Here is a 13,483-nt window from a genome sequence, read left to right as displayed (position 1 = left end):
ATACATGTTACTTTCAAACTATTTGTAAGCAACTCACACTGTTTTCATCTTTGTTAAATATTACAAAAATTTAAAGTATGGTCTGGTCTGCTGTCCCATATTAAAATTTCATTTGTTGAACTCTGATCTCTATTAAATTCCTTATTTTACTAACTGAGTTCTTTTCGAGTGCCATTCTGGGACTTCTCTGATCAGTGATACGAGAATGAAAGGTGAACATAATTTCTCATTCCTTTCTACAGACATGCAGGCCTGACTGTAGTTCAAATGTTACAAAACTATTGCTGATCAAAAAGAATCTCACTTTTTCAAAAGTGACTTTCGTGAAATTCTGTGAACTAAGGAAAGTGGTGGACAAAGTTGTGTATTTCAGTTAAAGTAGAGACACACAATGTAAGATTTTACTCCAATATAATTAAAAGTACCACTTGAATAAAAGTGCAAAAGTTTTTGCCTTCAAATGTGATTTATTATTGTGGCAGAGTTGCAACATCACCATCAGAGTAACTGAAATGAAAGGGATAAAGACCCCAGTTTTACTGGGTGGTTAAAAGCCTGTATCTAGAACCAACAGTAAAGCTTTCTGTTGCTGTTGCAACATGTAAATTATATTCTGTTCAGTGTAGGGACTCATTCTGCACTCCACACAGGTTCAGGCACTGTTCTGCCCAGTGGTGGTTTTTGCAAATGTACAAACTCTTGCTTAATCAACTAACTTTAGGTAAAAGATTTACATTGAAGGCAAACCATTTTCATGAGGTGAAACACAGTGACTTCTGAACAAAGGGTTTGAGAAAAGGTAAAGTTTAGCTACATCATATTTGCTATTAGCAGGGACTGGTGATTGTATAAATTCAGAAGAAAGACATGTAGGTGATGTCAACGGGTGGGGCTTGTGGTGTTTGTAGGTATAAATGTGGAGCTTTATCTGCTGCCCTAAACATGAGAGGAGGGTTACTGTATATGTATGCTCACTGTATAGTCATCTTGAAACCCTTTTTTGTTGCTCTGCTCAATTTTATAATCAGATTTTAACAGTCACTGCTGAAAGCAAAAATATTGCTCAACCATCCTATTACATTACATTACATAATTACATTAATGTCATTACAAGCAATAACCTTACTTATAAGTGAAAGCACACACACACACATGAAATGCTCACACAGACACATGTGAAAACCACACACACACATATGAAACACTCACACAGATACAGGTGAAAGCATGCACACACACATATGAAATGCTCACACAGATACAGGTGAAAAGCACACACACACACACACACACACACACACACACACACACACACACACATGTAAAATTTTCACTATATCCGGAAGTCGGTTCTATGGATTCTATTTTGGCGACCCGATTTAAAAAGCGGTAATTGTATTTTGCGCGTGCGCAGTCCAAACCGGGTCGCGCTACCAGCCACAGCGCGCTACCAGCCACAGCATTTAACACAGTTTAAGTTTAATTTTTGTTTGTTACATAAAATACCTTTTCACCTGTATCTGTATGAGCATTTCATATGTGTGTGTGTGTGTGTGTGTGTGTGTTTTTCACCTGTATCTGTGTGAGTGTTTCATATGTGTGTGCGAGTTTTCAGTAGTATAAATGCATGCTTGTCAGTTTCATATGTGAACGTGTGTGTGTTTCACACATGTTTGTGTAACAAAAGTGAAATATTTCCTAAACGGCCCCTCATAGTTCACACTGAAAAATAAGTAGTTCACGTCCATACCTCATTTTTTTTATTTTGAACCAAGTTCACAGCTCAAAAAAATGAACTAGTTCACGTTCGTTCTTTATTTTTGTTTTTATTTCTTTCAGTCCGTTTTTTCAGTCCGTGAAAATGTAAACATGCTGCTTCTGCAGAGGCGTCCGGACTCGAAGCACCAGCCATGCTAGCCTGTAACCAGCAAACTTTAAAACGTGAGTGGCGTTCAGTCTCGCCAGAGTAAACGTCATTCACGTTCATAATTTGTAAACTGATTCGTTCAGTTCAGCGTTCACGAAAAATAGGAACGTGTTCAGTGAACACCGTTCATGGAATGCGTTCATGCACAACACTGGTCCAGCTTGGCTGGAAGTGGTGCTTTCCGCCTGTTTCACAGTCAGTAGTCATCTCTGACTAGAGATGTGATCACAATAGACAACACTCCTGTATTTCCTGGGTTTCTCACATATTTCAGGACCCCCTCCACTTTGGTTTTGTATTCACTTAAATGCAATCTCTCGTAATTATAAGGTTTATATACATAGTTTAACACAGTAAATAGGCCTAATAATATACTTGATTGTGCTGGTTACTTTGTTACCACTGGTGTTTGGTTACTGTTGTGTTTCCCTTTTACTGCTCTTAACAAATGTTGAATGATTTAAAGATATATCATGTCCTGATTGGTTTATCTTAATGGTATATTAGTGGGTAATACCTAGTAGATAACTTGTCATCCACATAATTCTAAGGTACACACAGTATTGCAGAGTGCACGCACAATAAGCACACCAAACTTTCCAATACACATATACTGTATAATTGCTTGTAATTATTACAAGCAATGACATCAGTACAGGCATAAGTCAGTAAAAAAATACTTTAAAGTAAATTTAAAAGTAATTACTTAGGACTTTTACTTAAGTAAGATTGTTGATGTAGCACTTCTACTTTTACCTGAGTACATATTTTGCAGGTTACTTGTACTTTTACTTAGTACTAAGCTTCAGTATTTCCTCCACCACTGTCAGTTTGTGACCTCAAGCTGAAGCACACTTGGATTCTGCAGCAAAACAATGATTCAGAACAACTAGCAAGTCCATGCTTGATTGCAGTTGTTGCATAAGCGTGGCACAACCACTTATTAGGTTTAGGGGGCAAAGAAAGGTAGGAAGAGATTTGGGCATTCCTCCCTCTACAGTGCATAACATAGTGAAAAGAATCAGGGAATCTGGAGAAATTACCATGCCAAGGGCGCAAGCTTAAACTGAATGGCCGTGATCTCTGAGACCTCAGATGGCACTGCATTAAAACAGTCATTCATCAATAACTGATATAACAGCATGGGCTCAGGACTACTTCAGGGAGTCACTCTCAAGCACTACTGTACGTAGTTACATTAGGAAATGCCAGCTAAAACTGTACTGTGCCAAAAGGAAGCCCTACATGTCCAGCAGTGCCGTCGACTTCTCTGGGCTCAGAGGCATCTGGGATGGTCCATTGTGCAGTGGAAACGTGTATTGTGGTCAGACAAATCATTTTTTCACTTATTTTTTGGAAGAAATGGACACCGTGTGCTGCCGACCAAAGAAGAAAAGGACCATCCAGACAAGTCCAAAAGCCAGGGTCTGTGATGGTATGGGGTTGTGTAGTGCCTTCAACAAAGGTAACTTGCACTTCTGCAATGGCACCATCAATGCTGAGAAGTATATCTCAGTTTTGGAGGAACAAATGCTGCCTTCAAGACAATGTCTTTTCCATGGACACCCATGCTTATTTCAGCCAGACAATGCCAAACTGCATACTGCACGCATAACAAAGGCCTGGCTGCGTAAGAAGAAGGTGCAGTTGCTTGACTGGCCTGCCTCCAACCCTTATTTGTCTCCTATAGGGAATGTTTGGCACATTTTGAAACGTAAAATGCGTCAACGAAGACCCCTTACTGTTGCATACCTAAAACATTGTTTGCAGGAAGTATGGGACAAACTAACACCTGCAACAGAAGTTTGGACACTGGCTTTATATGAATAAACTAAATATTAATTTATGTATTGGCACAAATTAGTGTGCTCATATGAAAGTAGTTCTAAAGTACTACTGAGATAAACATTTATTTGTTATTAGTATACTTTATATAGTTTATATCTGGCACACAAACAATAACTTGCTGATCTTAAAAAACATTTTAGTTAATCAAAATATATTTATTTTAACTTTGTGTCTAGGTTATGGTTGTAATCAACACTTTTGCATATTTATGTTTTTAGGGATGATGATTCAAATTGTACCTATATCTTGTCAGACGTATTCCACTAGGGGGAGTTAAATCACCAAAGATCAGATAAGTGTAAGAACTTGATACTCAAGCAATACCAAATCTCATCTCAAATCTATATACGCAGAATTGATAGTATTCATGGGCCATGCCGGATCGCTGGTGTATCGACGAGGCTGTGAAAAAAAATGTATTCAAATCAGGTTCGCCCATGGATAGGACGCTAGTTCTGAGAGGTGAGCTCAGAGAACAGCTTTCACGCTCAACCACAACAACAATAGGCCTACTAGCCAATAAACCAATCAGAGATAGGAAAGGGATGGACCTTTGGTCTTGGTCAGACAGATTGATACAGATCCAGCCAGGAAGCCAGGGGAAGACACTGCACAAAAAAATAATAATAATAATAATAATTGTTTCTTCGTCTAGCACTTAACAATTTCCGAGCATGTTCTTTTTCTGACAAGTTAGGCCTTATCAGGGCTCTTAGTTTTGTAAACTCAAAATCTATAGAAATCAAACGAGAATTGCTGGTGTCTTCCTCTTGTAAGTCGCTTTTGATAAAAGCATGTGCTAAGTAGAAATAAAGTAAAGTAAAGACACCAAAGAGGTCGATAAAGGCATAAATGGCCTTTTCGAAGCTGGTGCCAAAACGTACAATGACCAGGAGCAAGATTCTGAACTTTGTGTGCAAGGAATCTGCTATATGGAACTAGTTGGAAAAAGTGCTGTAAAATAGACGCAGGAAACTGTAAATCCAGTGATGAAGGAATGGAACATCAAAGAATTGCATTGACCTTGTAAACCTGACTCATTATTTATTAGCAATGTATTTAAATTTATCTGATGTTACCTGGACATACAGAGGCATGACACAATATAGGTTACAGGAATCAGATGTTACAGGAACAGTTTCTAATTTTTTAACACAGGTAGATTACTTTTGCAGTTACAATATTTGTCTTTAAAATGGTACCAATGTTACAGAAAAACCCAAATGAAAGAAAATAGAAAGAAATGGAGAAAAAGAGAGAGAAAGCAGGGAGCCACGCTCCAGCAAGCCAGCCTGGACAAGGAGAAGCAGGGTGGAGAATCCTCTGAAGAGGTAAAGAAGAGACAGTAGCCCTGAAGAGAACCTCTTTAATATTCTGCATTTGACTCCCAAAAAGGTTGCTACAGACCAATCAGATTGTACTTTGATGTTTCCGCCTTGTGCAAGCAGAACCACTGATATACAGAGCATCTGGAAAGTATTCACAGCGCATGACTTTTACCACATTTTGTTATGTTACATCCTTATTCCGAAATTGATTAAATGTATTTCTTTCCTCAGAATTGTATGTAGCACCCTCTCATGTGAACTGATATGTCTGTATTATTTTTGTTGAAATTTTTCGTTTCATTATATGTTCAGCATAATATGTTATTCCTTGTTTAAACTGTACAATGGTATGCAGAGTTTATTTTGTGCTGTCCTTATCATACAGTGGGATAGAGAGTATGTGACAGGAAGAGTCGGAAAAGGAGTCGGGGAGAAGAGACAGGAGACAACGTGGTGGCGCCGTTTTTTTCTTAGTTTTTACCCGTGATTTAATGAGCGAATTTACACGCTTTGAGTTAAAAGAGCAAGTGCATACTCAAGTATATATGTTTTACTAGTTCGGAAGTTAAAATATGGAAATGTAGCAATTGCTATACAGGACAGAAGTGCACGGACTTCTTTTGGAACTCTGCACGCGACGGAGGCCGGGAAACCAGTGTGACGCGGGATGGCCTTGTGCGAGGAGCGTTACGGGTACATTAAGAACTGCACCGACAAAAGGTTTATTTTGCAGACGGCAGAAGTGCAGCGGATCGTGGGTTCAGTACTGGAGGAAGTTGGAGTAGACTCAACACACATATTGTCTACCAGGGGCCCGTTTCAGAAAGCAGGTTTAGTGAAAAACCTGAGTTACTTAAGCCTGAGATGAGGGAAACTCTGGTTTTTCGGTTTCACAAAGCCAGTTCAGCGTAACTCTGATTTGGTTACCGGGCAACACAGTCCGTGGTCCTAACCTGCTCGCTCGCAGGTTTGCTTCAAACAACTCGAAGTTCCTCCTGCTCTTAAGCTGAAGCCTGCAGTCTGAAATCAGTAGCAGACATGGCGTGTCCATTTCTTGACGAGCCTGTTGACTTGGAAGCGCAGATCTTATGCAGAAATCTGTCAGGAGAGGATGATCAGACCCCGAGTGGATGTTTTATCACTCCCCAATGAGTATCTGTATGAGCGTTTCAGTTTTCAATCATTTATTTAAGCAATACTCTCAGTCCACATATCTCTAATATGACCCATCGTGGAAATGCTCTCCGCACCGAGCAAATTCTGTGTATAGCACTTTGTTTTTTTTGCGAATGGCAGTTTTTTCTACAATATCAGTGATGCAGAGCATGTGTCCAAGGCAACTGTCTGTCGGGCTGTCAGAAATGTGACCCTTGCACTGAAAAGACTTCTGTGCACCTTTGCAGTGTTCCCAGGTCACAGAACAACTAGACATCTCAGGGAAGCGTTCCACAGAATTGCAGGTATCAGTGTAAGCAATAATTAATGTGGGTTCTAAAGCTTTAAAGCACTCATCAATGTGACATTTGAGGGTTTCCAGGTGTGATTGGCTGCATTGATGGAACTCACATTCCCATCATAGCTCCTTCAATAAATGAAGGAGATTATGTGAATAGGAGATCTGTCCACAGCATTAAATGTACAGGTAAGCGTAAATAATAAAATAATTTAACTTTCCAAATGAAATATACTTTACAATACAGCTGCTGCAGCTAATTATTTGTCTCCCCCTTGAAGATCATAAGTGATGCTGAATACATGATTAGCAATGTGGAAGCAAAGTGGCCTGGGTCTGTACATGACTCAAATTTTTCATGACTTGGATTGTTAGAGACATTGTCTGCCACAATCATTTCTGACTGAAACGTCACCTCCCCAGAGTCAGAGAAAGACAAAATGCCTCTTATTTTATGGTGTCTTCTTTATTTCCTGCAAGTACAAATGTTGTATAGTTAATCCTTTGTTGTTTATACAATTAAACAGCACCCACCTTTAACTGATGATCCAGCAGTTGTATTTCTCTTTTTTTTTAATTTGCAGCTTGATGTGTTCCATTTCCAAATTAGACTTCTCAATTTGGTTTTGTAGGTACACCTTATATAGTTGTTTCACAGGGAGCTATAGGAACACAAATGAAGTTGAATTTTAGTGCCATGTCTATGTAGTGTAAGTTGTGGATGCTGAACAATATTCCTACTGAGGTAAGCTGTGCTGTGGAGGTTGATGGATTCTCTTCCTCATTAATGGACCCCATATCATTTCCAGCATTGCTCTGTTGTAGAGAAAGAAGCTGTAAGTTGGATTGCAGAACAATACCAAAGTTATTTTACAAAAGTGTAGACCTCAACAGGCCTCTCTGCATCTTCCCTTTCTATGGTGGCTGATAAGGTGTCTTCATCAGCCCCCTGTAGTGAAACAGAATTTCTCCCTTATATTCCACCCATTATTAACACATTGGAATATAAAGTGTAGCTACTTACAACAGCATGGAGGTCTGTTATAGTAAAGGGCTCCACAAGACAGATTACACCATCACTAATTGGTAGAAGAAGATTAGTCAGCTGATGATTTCCCAGAACAGTACCCCATCTAATGTCCAAATTAGTTTTTCTTTTGTTTAAATACAGTTTTCAGTTTTTTTCTGATTCACCTTAGAATAGATTGATATCTGAGAGCATCAGCAGCCAATTACAGAGAACTGTAGACTATAATTGAGTGGATAGCCTTTACATCTAACATATGCCATTCATTTGAATTACTTACCTCTTATGTAGGCCCTTGTGTCCTGAGGTGTGGCTGGATCTGATGAGCTCCCTCCAGGGATGCCCTCAGCAATAGGTCGCCCACTGTTTTGACTGAGGGCTATCTCTTCAGCCTCTGTGAGCGGGGGTGGTGGTGGTGGTCCACCACCTGTTTTACGGGCCTCAGCCTTCTTTCTGTTGGCTATAATGGGGGCTGACCCCCCATTATATTTGAACAGATCCAGAAAACTCACATTTTGAGAGATGCATATCTAATATATTTAATATTTAATACTAATATTAAATATTGGCAGTGATGGAATGGCTGAAGAATTGGCTTTCTTTGTTTAGGGGATTTCTCTGAGTACCTAAATATAGCTATCACATGTAGAATATAACCACTGAATGCAGTTTAATGAGAGCAGGCTAAACAACATCACAATTGCTTGTAAGTCAAATGTAAAAAATAACATGTAAGTGATACCTCACCTTTTTGAACTATATTTTTTAGCATTTTTAATTGCTGCCATGTCCTTTTTGCGCCTGTTGGGTTGCACCTGTGTGCTCAAAAAACATATGGAATATGAATGTGAATGAGTGGAACATTCAAGACCAAACTTTTTTTTTTTTCCCCCTCTAACTAATACTCACGCATTGACTTGGTCTGCAATTTTCTGCCACACAAGCTCTCTCTCTTTTGCTGCTGCTGCAGTATTGCTTTTTCTTCTTAAAATATGCTAATTTTCTACATATGCAGTCATTAAAGCATCCAATTCTATTGGGGAGAAGTAGGAGACTAACTTTTGTTCAATAGTTGTCATGGTGAATCTTTATCTGTGTTCCATTGATGAGGGCTTTTTATATCCTCATGCACGAGTGTAACTCAGGTTAACTTTGACTCAGAGTTGATTGAACTAATTCTTAACACCTGTTCTGAAACCGAAAACTCTGAGTTTGACAACTGAGAGTTGGCCAACTTCAAGTTGAGGTTTTGACTTAGAGTTTGTTAAACCTGCTTTCTGAAACTGGCCCCAGTTTGAGCTCCACCAGGCGCGCCAATGACGGTAAACGGAACCTAGACTGTGTGAACATTTAAACCCCGGGTATTTTATTTATAATTGTTGGGGATGGAAATAAATGTTCAGTTGTGATATATAGTTCCATTGTACCTGTGATTTCATGTGTTGTTGTTTTATGTGAGTTTCACTTCTAAATTATGGTATAGGAGCTGGGACCTAAAATATAAGGTTACATGGGAATTGAATTATAAATTAGTGCAAGGGAGGTGAATTGCATACAGCTATAACCATTTCAACAGGCCTCTTCAACACACTGTGTCTATAACCCTAGACAAAATTAAATGTACTTTGTAACTTCCACTTAAACTCCTCCCTTGTATGATACATATGTGAATCTGGTGGTCGGTTCTCTAAATTCTTGTCATTGTAAAAACAAGTTTAGTGGGAGTGTTACATGTACATAGACATTCTACATTTACATTCACAGCATTTATCAGATGCCCTTATCCAGAGTGACTTACAATGAGTGGTGATAGGGACAGTACCCCTGGCTGACAATGTAAAAAAAAAAAAGTTTACTTGAGGTTTTGGCAAATTTATTAAAAATAAAAAAACTGAGAAACAACATAAGTATTCACAGACTTAGCTCAATACTATACATTTGGCAGCAATTACAGCCTCAAGTCTTTTTGAATATGATGCCACTCCTTGGCCAGTTTGGCCCATCCCTTTTTGCAGAACCTCTCAGGCTCCATCAGGTTGGATGGGAAGCGTCAGTGCACAGCCATTTTAAGATCTCTCCAGAGGTGTTCAATCGGATTCTGGGCTCTGATTGGACCACTCAAGGACATTCAGAGAGTTGTCCTGAAACATATTTTGGATGTGTGCTTAGGGTGGTTGTCCTGCTGAAAGATGAACCGTTGCCCCAGGCAATAGTGATCAGTTCAATAAGCACTCTGGAGCAAGTTTCCATCCAGGATGTCTGTGTACATTGCTGCATTAATATTTCACTCTATCCTGACTAGTCTCCCAGTTCCTGCAACTGAAAAGCATAACCATAGCACGAGGCTGCCAGCACCATGCTTCACTGTAGAGATGGTATTGGCCTGGTGATGGTGCCTGGTCTTGTCCAAACGTGATGACTGGCATTCACACCAAACAGTTCATTCTTTCTCTCATCAGACCAAAGAATTTTCTGAACTTTGGTCTGAGAGTTCTTTAGGTGTCTTTTGGCAAACTTCAGAGGGGCCTTATATAGACAGGTTTATGCCATGTGTATGTACCTGTTTTTAGACATGTGGACTCTAATTAAGCTGCAGAAACATCTCAAGGATGATCAGGGGAAACAGGATGCACCTCAGCTCAATTTTAAGCGTCATGGTACAGCCTGTGAATACTTATATGTGCTTTTTCAGTTCTTTTAATTTTTCTGAGGAAAAAGCTGAATTAAATCCATTTTGGAATAAGGCCATTCTGCCCCCACTAAAAGGCATGCGTCTAGCTTGGAAGATAGATCACAGGATCCCAAAAAACTCCAAAGCTTTACTTGAAATTTACTGAAAACTGTAACAAATATACAGACAATATGCACATTAAGTACATTGACATGGTACCATTAAATACAAAAAGTGAACTAAATACAAAATGCTTACAGGCAGATGGCTTTTGTTCATACAACACACATTAAGAAAATGTGCTTGTTCATTTACTTCCTGCAGCATATGCATAAGGGTCTTCAGAGTTTATATTAAGCTCTTTGCACGCCCCAATGAAATTTGTTCTTTGGTCAAACTGGAAGAGGCAAACAGTACCACAAACATCTGTATTCACAAAGCTTGAGGTTGACAGAGATTCAAGCACGTCAAAATGCAATGCTCTTAGGAAAGGAAAGTAGGATAGGAAAGTAAAAATTACTGTCTTACGTTGGTTCCCTGAAAAAGAGCACCTCAGGTTTGTCTCGCACTGATGACCCATGGTCCAAACACATCAACACCTACATCGATGAATGGAGGACTTATAAAAGTGAAGTGATTGTCACATGTGATACACAGCAGCACAGCACACGGTGCACACAGTGAAATTTGTACTCTGCATTTAACCCATCGCCCTCAGTGAACAGTGGGCAGCCATGACAGGCGCCCGGGGAGCAGTGTGTGGGGACGGTGCTTTGCTCAGTGGCACCTCAGTGTTACCTTGGCAGATCGGGATTCGGACCCGTTTCCTTAACCACTAGGCCACCAGTGCCCCCACTAGGCCACCACTGCCCCTGACTTGGTTGATTGCAGAGACACTTGAGAAGATGTGGGGAGACTCAAGGCTGTCAATTTTCTCCTTGACAATTAGATTGCTGGTAGTCAGCAGTGGCAGTGGCGGCCTAGCGGTTAAGCGGCCCCATAATCAGAAGGTTGCCGATTCAAATCCCGATCCGCCAAGGTGCCACTGAGGTGCCACTGAGCAAAGCACCGTCCCCACACACTGCTCCCTGGGCATCTGTCATGGCTGCCCACTGCTCACTCAGGGTGATGGGTTAAATGCAGAGGACAAATTTCACTGTGTGCACCGTGTGCTGTGCTGCTGTGTATCACAAGTGACAATCACTTCACTTTTACTTTCAGATTGCTGGTGCAAGGTTTGGTGCACTCATCAGCATGCTTGTTCTGAAGATGGCCACATCAGACCTTCTGTGAGTTTTTCCTAGGCACACATCTCCAATGATTACCCATCCAAGGTTGAGTCTTGCTTTCCTTTCCTCCAATGTTTTGTTTCTCAAAGTCACTGACTTCAGGGGGCTGGGGGTGTGGCTGGAGATGGTGGGGGGTGTGTGACGTGGAGAGGGATGGACATCCTTTGCAGAAGGTGGGGGCGCTGGTGTTGCGCTGCCATTCTGCTGAGGAACATCCAGGCAGAGGGAAGGCGTGTCTGCGACCGGAGCTGGAGAGGCAGATTCAACGAAGACCCTGTACTGTTGCACATCTAAAACATTGTTTTCAGGAAGAATGGGACAAACTAACACCTGCAACACTTAGTCACTTCTTTTCTTCAATGCCTATGGTGTTGTTGAAGTGTTGAAGCGGAACTTTACCAAGTGGTAAATGCTCTACAGTCTCAACTTTTTTTGGACTGTGTTGCAGTATGGCCAGAATGGATATTTGTTTACAAATCAAATGATGTTGACAAAAAAATATTGTGTGTTCAAAACAAAAGCAAATCAGCGACCAAAAAGGCACCTTTCTTTGCAAGGACACTCAAAAGCCTGCCATCCATGGATTCTGTCAGTGTTTTGATCTGTTCACCATCAATATTGCGTGCAGCAGCAACCACAGCCTCCCAGACACTGTTCAGAGAGGTGTACTGTTTCCCCTCTTTATCAATCTCACATTTGATGATGGACCACAGGTTCTCAATGGGGTGAACAAGGAGGCCATGTCATTAGTTTTTCTTCTTTTATACCCTTTCTTGCCAGCCACGCTGTGGAGTACTTGGACGCATGTGATGGAGCATTGTCCTGCATGAAAATCATGTTTTTCTTGAAGGATGCAGACTTCTTCCTGTACCACTGCTTGAAGAAGGTGTCTTCCAGAAACTGGCAGTAGGACTGGGAGTTGAGCTTGACTCCATCATCAACCCGAAAAGGCCCCACAAGCTCATCTTTGATGATACCAGCCCAAACCAGTACTCCACCTCCACCTTGCTGGCGTCTGAGTCGGACTGGAGCTCTCTGCCCTTTACCAATCCAGCCACGGGCCCATCCATCTGGCCCATCAAGACTCACTCTCATTTCATCAGTCCATAAAACCTTAGAAAAACCTTGAGATATTTCTTGGCCCAGTCTTGACGTTTCAGCTTGTGTGTCTTGTTCAGCGGTGGTCGTCTTTCAGCCTTTCTTACCTTGGCCATGTCTCTGAGTATTGCACACCTTGTGCTTTTGGGCACTCCAGTGATGTTGCAGCTCTGAAATATGGCCAAACTGGTGGCGAGTGGCATCTTGGCAACTGCACACTTGACTTTTCTCAGTTCATGGGCAGTTATTTTGCGCCTTGGTTTTTCCACACGCTTCTTGCGACCCTGTTGACTATTTTGAATGAAATGCTTGATTGTTCGATGATTACGCTTCAGAAGCTTTGCAATTTTAAGAGTGCTGCATCCCTCTGCAAGATATCTCACTATTTTTGACTTTTCTGAGCCTGTCAAGTCCTTCTTTTGACCCATTTTGCCAAAGGAAAGGAAGTTGCCTAATAATTATGCACACCTGATATAGGGTGTTGATGTCATTAGACCACACCCCTTCTCATTACAGAGATGCACATCACCTAATATGCTTAATTGGTAGTAGGCTTTCGAGCCTATACAGCTTGGAGTAAGACAACATGCATGAAGAGGATGATGTGTACAAAATTTGCCCAATAATTCTGCACTCCCTGTATAGCAGTGAAAATGAATACCGTGATTATGAATGGTGTGACCTAAAGGTAAAATGTATAAGGAAAATAGCAACGGACCTAAGACGGAACCTTGTGGAACACCAAAGTCAAACTTATTATGTGAAGATGAATCACTATTAATGTCCACGAACTGATACCGATCTGTCAAATATGATCTGAACCATGAGAGAGCTATTCCCTT

This window comes from Denticeps clupeoides, chromosome 19 (genome assembly GCF_900700375.1).
Source record: "Denticeps clupeoides chromosome 19, fDenClu1.1, whole genome shotgun sequence".
Lineage (NCBI taxonomy): Eukaryota > Metazoa > Chordata > Actinopteri > Clupeiformes > Denticipitidae > Denticeps > Denticeps clupeoides.
The sequence above is the reverse complement of the archived record's forward strand: the minus strand, read 5'-3'. Positions refer to the sequence as shown.